We start from the raw sequence: 7,872 nt of genomic DNA on the forward strand, positions 1-7,872 counted from the left end.
TAACCATGTGGTGTTTGTCCGGAGCAGGAACGGAGGGTGTTTTTACTCTTAATGCACCGACTAATTGGCTACTTAAGGAAATGTAGAAACCGTTATCTTTCTTATCATAACAGCATTATGTATTCATGTATTCAGTTGTATTTCTGACTTGCTTGATTCCCTTTTGGCTGCGTTTTGTCAGTCGTGGGAAGTAAAATCAAACTTGCTCTCACAAAGAAAGTTCAGGACCTGCAGGCTCGGCTTCAGCGTTGCAACCCTTCTCCGGTGCAGCGTTCCCAGCATGCCGCGCTGCATACGTACATCTTCATCTGCAACCCCCATTATATCCTGATGAATAAGTGATGAACGCTGTGCAAACCGCCCCACCAGGAATCAGATTTTCTTTTTCTTTTTTTTTTGATTTTACACACTTCATTATTTCACCCATCTTCATTTCCTCACCCATCTGCCCCCCCCTCCACTTTTCTCCCACTCTTCTCCTCCATCAATCCCCCAGCCCTTCTCGCTCTCCTCCACGTTATTGTGCGCAGACCAAAGCGCCTCCCCTCTCCAGTGTGATCCGCTTCACCTTAATCTTCCTGAAGTAAAAGGAAGAGGGATGAAGAGCGTGAGGTGGCAGCGGCGGAGTGGGGGGGGGAGGTGGGTGAGGAAGACAATAGAGCGCAGATGAAAGAGAAGAAGATGAGAGAATGGGAGAGAGGCGAGGCGGACGAGGAGATGGGGAGGAGGAGGAGTCGGATGGGGAAGCAGCTAAAAAAGCTGGTGGTGGAGGGTCACTCAGCGGCGCGAAACAATTTCCTGAACAGATTTGAAGGAAGAAAAAAAAACACAACAAAAAAAAGAAACACAGACAGGCTTAACAAGATTTGTAGAAGCTGTGTGTGTGCTGAGTTGTCCGTGAGCGTGGCAGGAAAGCCTGAGAAAATAAAGTGCTAATGAGAGCGGCTCATTAAACACAGCGTTTATACGGGACAGACAGGACAGGAGATTTAATGAATTCTCCCACTTTTCTTTTTTTTTTTCTAAACTCATCACACACCTCATGGGAGGAGACGTTGCTTATCTCCACCTGCTGGAGAGCCAATTAAAATTGTTTCCTGGAACCACTTCTGACTCTGATAGTGCCATAAAAGCTCAAACAAACAAACAAAAAAAAAAACAGGAAACAAGATAAATAGTTGAAAGAACACTACATTTGAGGCATTTCTACACATTTGCTCCATCCCTGCGGATTATATATTTGTTCTGAATCGTTCATCGGGGGAATATGAGCATGAGTTGTAAAGCAGCAGACGGGTTTTCTCGAAATCCTTCACGGCCAAACTCTACGTCAGCCTTTCCTGTCCCAAAGTTTAAACTTTTCTTTTCCCTTTTTTTGATGGAAGTCCGTCTTTGATAAATTGGAAACTAAAGTAAATGACGAAACCAAATAAAGCTTACAGACTGACCAGCATGTGATGCCGAGTGAAGTCGAAAATCTGGAAGACTTAGCTGAGCCAGCTGACATCAACTAAACCTGTATCCGTGGCAACTGTCACCATAGCAACCTGAGGAGACAGTCGAGGTGATGCCGTCCTAGCAGGAGCTGCAGCGGGATGTTCTGGGCAAAGTTAGGAACTGACACTTAAAAGTTTCAGGTTGAAAGTTTAAGAAAAAGTCAAGAGAGATTTCTAAAAAGCTTCATTAAAATTTTACAAAAGTTTTGGAATATTTTTTTATTTTTTATTTTTTTGCATTTGTCTTAAATTACAAGTCTGAACTCGTGATCTTTTCTTCTGCACCACGTTTTAATGAGTTGCAGCCCAATAAATGCTGTGAAGCCCGGACAGTGTCAGGCTCTTCTGTGCTCCTGTCATAAGTTTTAATTTTTCACTGCAATGCAAAGTCCAGCGCCTCGATGGAAAGTGTACAATCAGGGCTGGAAGTAGAAAGAATTCAAAATATGTCTAATGTGTACCATGACACAGCTAAAGTGCTGTAAACAATTCAACAGTTGGGTATTTATTTTACAAAAATGCTGAAAAACTTGACATCAACAAAACACTTTCCAAAGTGCCCACAGGTGTCACCAACCCTGGAACCTTCTGCATTCTATAGATATTTTTTTTTAAACTTACATCCTTCTGTTTCCATATTTGTCTCCTCTTTGTCATGCGTGAACACATCCTGCAGTTCAGCCCAGTTTAGCTGTAAGGTTCTTGAATTTTTATCATGTGCGTGTTGGTTGCATTTCAGTCACTAATGGCTTCCTAGTTGTGCTGAAGAGTGCAGCATTTTTACTTTATTTTATTTTCTGGCAAAATTTTAAATGTGACATGTAAAATAAAGTCATTTTAATGAAATATCACAATTGTAAGCTTAGATTTGGTTAATTTTCTGGACTAAACTGCACATTATCCAGGATTAGTTTAAGGCATTACAAACAGCACACATGTGTTGATATACTTCATTAAATTGACAGTAAATTACATTTGTCAAAACCTGGTTGGGATGGAGGGCAAGAGGAATCAAATACACTGAGACTGAAGGTCCTCTGGACGTGTAGTGATATATACACACATGCATTTTATTTGCACATGTTACTGTGATTAAGTTTTTGTATTTGTATCTGTTGTAACAACGTGATGAAGTGTTGGCCGCCCTGCTCTCTCAATATCACACTACATCTTCTTGTCATTGACTGTGTTTCCAAGTCCAGCTGCTACTCTTGGTTCATGAATAACGGCAAGGATTAAAAGGGTGAGCTGAGGGGAAATATAGATTAGACACCGTGCGGCGTAATAAACACCGTACTCACATAAATAGCTACATTTCTATAGCAAACAGTGTTTCAGAAAGACGCGATGTCGACACACGGAACCTGAAATCTGCAGCAAGAGGCGGATAATGTTTTCTAAAAAGGTGATGATAAATAAACAACAATTACAAGTTTGCAGACATTTCAGGAAAAACAGTGGGTTCCATTAAGTGTCTCACATCCTCAAGATCAGAAGCCTGAAAATGACTCACCTAACCAGTCATCATTAATGGTATTGATTACATCTGGGCATTTCCTGCTGTGACCTCAATACATGTTTTAAATGTCAAATTGTTATATGTCTATTATACAACAAACTGTAATCCTTATTTATGCCAAATAATACATACATTCTCACTGTTTTTCCACAGTTTTGAGAATTAAAAAACCAAACTGGCCTTAAAACAGGAACATATTTGTAGATTTTTTACACAATTTCACTCTGTTAAAACATTAGTACGTCACTATATGCAATAAAAACAAACCGGTTTTGCTCTATTTTATGTAATAACAAACTTATTTATGCCAAATAATACATGTTTTCTCACCATTTTTCCACAGTTTTGAGGACTAAAACCAATCTGGTCCCCGAAACAAAGACATATTTGTAGATTTTTCTCACAATTTTGCTTTGCTGAAACAATAATATGCCACTAAAATGGGTGTGCAACAAATACCAACAGGTAACACAACACATTATGCAGTTTAAATCTGACCATAGATGAGGATAATTATGTCTTTGGAGTGACGCCTCTGCTTCCGTTGTGTGTTAGCAGGATAATTACAATTAATACCTGGACTGATCTGATGTGGGGTCAGAGGTGATTCGGGTTTATTAACCAACACTAATTACTTTATGATCGGCTCATTTGCGCAAACTCATGAGCCTCTTAAGACGGCACGGCAGTAATTGATACCTTGACAGTCAAAAAATAATGAAAGCTGCATTAAGTGAATGGAAATATCACATTTGCATGAATTACTAGCGGGCCGGTCGTCCGGCTGGGAGCAGGAGTGGGAGTGACGGATCAGTGACCCTCTGCTTCCCAATGCTGTGTGCAGCTGTAGCGTTCACAGCTGCAGGTAAACTTTCCCTCAGATGATTTATATCCTTGTGTGGAAAATAATGGCCTCCAGGACGACGCAGACATGCAATTGGCGACTGTTTTCATCCAGCCTACAGTCTGTAATTGTATTTGCGCCGTCCTATGTTGCAAAGACTTGGCAAGGTGAATAATCCAGAGACCTATTTCACTGCAAGCCGCCCCTGGGTGCCAAACCCGGTGCTGAAGAAAAGCGTTTTTGTACAGTACGGTGGGTAACTGCGGAGGACAAAGCCAGCCTTCCTCTTGCACTCATTCTTCCTCTGTGTCTATATTTGTTAAGGTGGATGGAGAGCCAATCAATTCTCGCCGGGCTCTAAAAGGCCACGGCTCCGGCTGCAGCCTTCTGCTCAAACTAATATCACGCTCTGTCTTTTAGCTCCACCCACTCCGCCTCCTCACATCTGCCTCAATTTGGAGATTTTCTACAGTTTTTACATGGATGTTGCCTGGAAACGCCCGTTTTTGACCGATAACTGGTTCCCAATTCAAGGTATAGTGACTTTGACTGTAATTTGACATCTACAATAAGGATACTGGATATTTTTTCATAGCAAGAAAGAGAAAGACAGCGAGAGAAGTAGATGGAAGGTGGTGATAGAGACTAAAAACGACAAGGGGGAAAGATGAACGAATGAACGTCACTGGTGCTCGTGTTGTACAGGCTGAAATTCAGCAGCTGTTCTGACCAGTGCAGTGACTTACAGGCTCTCATTCCTGCATCAGCACTCAGACAGGCCACTCAGACACGAGCTGAGAATCTTTGGCTTTTAAAAGAGGAAAAAAAACTGATAAAACATAAAATATTCAAAGGAAGCGTGTAATAAGCGCAAACTGCATGATAAGTTATGTCATGTTTGTGGTAACTTTGAGTAGGAATAGTTAAGTGTTTGAGAGGTTCCCCATAGATAAAACATCCATCCATCCATCATCTATACACCGCTTAATCCTCACTAGGGTCATGGGGGGCTGGAGTCTATCCCAGCTGACTCAGGGTGAAGACAGGGGACACCCTGGACAGGTCACCAGTCTATCACAGGGCTACACTTAGAGACAGACAACCAAGCACACTCACATTCACACCTACGGACAATTTAGAATCACCAATTAACCTCAACATGTTTTTGGACTGTGTGGAAGGAAGCCGGAGAACCCGGAGAGAACCCACGCTACACGGGGAGAACATGGAGACTCCACGCAGAAAGATCCTGGTGCCCCCACCGGGAGGCAAACCGGCAACCTTCCTACTACGAGGCTACAGTGCTAACCAACTGCCCCACCTTGCAGCCATAGATAAAATATGATAAATAAATAAAATCATCAAAATTGTACCATTAATCAGAACCAGAGACAGTTCAAAAAAAGCACAAACCAATCGTATTCTGACCTTTCTGGATCGTTCTTGAACTACTTGGTCAGGAAGCTTGACCAAATCTAAGCTTGAAATCGTGACATTGTATTTAAAAATAAATCACCCTATTCTTAATGTGCCATTTAAAAATTTGCTAAAAACAAAAACCAATGTTTGCTCTGAACAAAAAAATTAAAAATGAGTGATTCAGCTGTGACAAAGAGTCATGTGACAAAAATTCAAATTTAAGTTGCAGGGTGTGTTTACATGGCGCAGAGCAGAGACGTAAATGAAAAATTCTGTGGTAAAATCTCTATAATACGTAGAGCCACCATCTTTCTCCAGTTTTGGTAACACACGGGGGCACTCGGGGAAATGTTGTATATATGTTGATTCATATATTTTAAAAGTTTTGTGAAATAAAACAATCATGGAGACATTTCTTTGTGATGATTTATGGCATCATAACTGTGTCATATTGGACTTTATGAGTTCTGCTGTCTCCATAGAGGTTCAGGACTTTATATATTGCTGTGAAGAATGAGCCCCACAGTGAGGAAAATGTGACCGGAGCAAAAAAAGCCCAGAAACGCCTTGAGGTTTAGAGGGTTAATCTGCACCATTTGGAGGTGGACATGGACAAATGCCACAATTTGTACTGTTTTTTTAATATTTTATCAGTAAAGCAGGCCAGTAGTACCACCAACACGTCCTGTAGTACTAATTCATTCTGTAAAGTTGCAGACTACCTTTAAACTGGGTCAATGGCTCACTGAGACTAAATTAAGAGATATGCGACTCTACCTATTAAATTTAGCATATTACTAATGCAGTGTCTCAGATTGATGCAACACAACGAGCTACATCCTAAATATCTGTCTTTACAGCTCCCACGGCACACAGCTTTAGAATAAACTTTAACAACTTAAAGCTTCTTTTGGGGCACTTTGCTTCAGTTTAAAAGGTGTAGAAAGTGACAGTAGACAGGCAATTTAACAAAAAAAAAAAAGCACATTCAGGAAAAAAGAAGCAGAGTGAACATAAGAGGCAGAAGAAGAATCAAAGGGGTTTTCTACAGAATGCATTTTAAAAATGAGTGACACCTGCAGCCTCCGAGCTGCATTTAAACAAAGCAGCTCCAATCTTCGTTCTTCTCTGCAGCAAAGTCTGCGTTAAAACACACACTCGCGAGAAATGTCTGTCAACATTTGTCTCATCAGCAGCTCCGGTTTGGCAATCGGACTGTTGGAGCCGAGCAGCGCAGCACCGTCCACTCCCTGCAGAAGACGTTATAATGATATCAGACAGAGCGTTTGTGTGCTACAGGGGGAGAGGACAGTATGAATGAGGGCGAGAAGAAGAAGAAGAAGAAGAAGAAGAGGGAGCACGAGCGATACAGCTGCAGAACAAGAGAGACACTCGACTGATTGATTAAACAATGGCTGCTCATTACAGAGAAAGTAGTCGCAGGTTGTGTGTGTGTGTGTTGCTGAAATGGCCTGCAGCTGAAAGGAAGATAAAGCCGGAGCTGGTGGATAGAGATACAGACACAGTCCACACACACACATGAGCAGAATGCATGAACATGGGTATCAGAGTATGGCTGAGGACCAGCTTCTATATATAGCACACGGGGAAAACTGGGATAACACATTACTGTTCTCCAGCTGCCACACACACAAAATCACACACACACGCACTCACAAACACAATCTGAAGCAGTGGGCCGAGCAGTCAGTGGCTCCGTTCGAGAGGGAAACTTGACATACCATTATTTTTGCTGCACTCCACGACACACACATGCACACGTCATTACACCTGATCTATGGGGGCTCACTCGATGTACATTACGCCGTACGTTCGGAGGGTCATATGTGGACACGCCGCTTCCACTCATGTGGAAAAAGCACACACCGTCAGTTTAATAGAGTCAAACAAAAAGATGTTCTGCCTGTTTTATGTCCGCCGTTGTGCTGTGATTTCAGGTTCCGCATTCAGCAACTGCACATCTCCACAGCGATGTACCATAAGGTTGTGCTACGAGCCAATAATTAACACAATAATGGTTAAATCGCCTTCCTTTAAGGTCTGCTGTGAGCTTTTCCCCTTTATCTGCAGCCACACAATGAGCCACTGTGCCGGTTTTTATGCTGCATAGAACCTGGCTGATGGAACTGGCTTTAAAGGTAAGAATGTGAAGCAATTTATATGTGTTGATTGCTTTTTTTTTAATGCCAATGTGTGAATGGATCGTAATGCGACCTAAAAATGAGACCTTCCCGTAATAGCCTCTGGACTGGGTTCTATGGAGAGGAGACGTTTTCCAAGAAAAAAATCAAACGGGTGTTGCTCCCAGTCTATCTTATGTGTAACACTTGATCAAATCTGGCTCAATAAAAAAATAAAAAAACCATTTCCAAGCACAAGATTCTGATGCAAACGCCATTTGAGTATGAAAATAATGTTTTTTTTTAAAGCCTTTCTTGCCACACTGAGGTGTAACTGATGTAAAATGAAGGTCAACGATGGCAAGGAGTTCTATTCATGAAAAAACCCCAACAATAGTCAAACTGTGGTCTCACATAACCAAACCAATGTCCATTCTAGTCCATCCATCCATC

General features: G+C 41.7%; 1 protein-coding gene across 1 annotated transcript in view; it reads right to left on the reverse strand.

Moving 5' to 3' along the window:
• Window positions 1-7,872, reverse strand: part of necab2 (N-terminal EF-hand calcium binding protein 2) — a 198,025-nt gene that overhangs the window by 116,547 nt on the left and 73,606 nt on the right. The gene's annotated exons all lie outside the window — the stretch shown is intronic.

The sequence above is a fragment of the Stegastes partitus genome, unplaced genomic scaffold, assembly GCF_000690725.1.
Source record: "Stegastes partitus isolate 25-593 unplaced genomic scaffold, Stegastes_partitus-1.0.2 Scaffold685, whole genome shotgun sequence".
NCBI classification, from domain to species: domain Eukaryota; kingdom Metazoa; phylum Chordata; class Actinopteri; family Pomacentridae; genus Stegastes; species Stegastes partitus.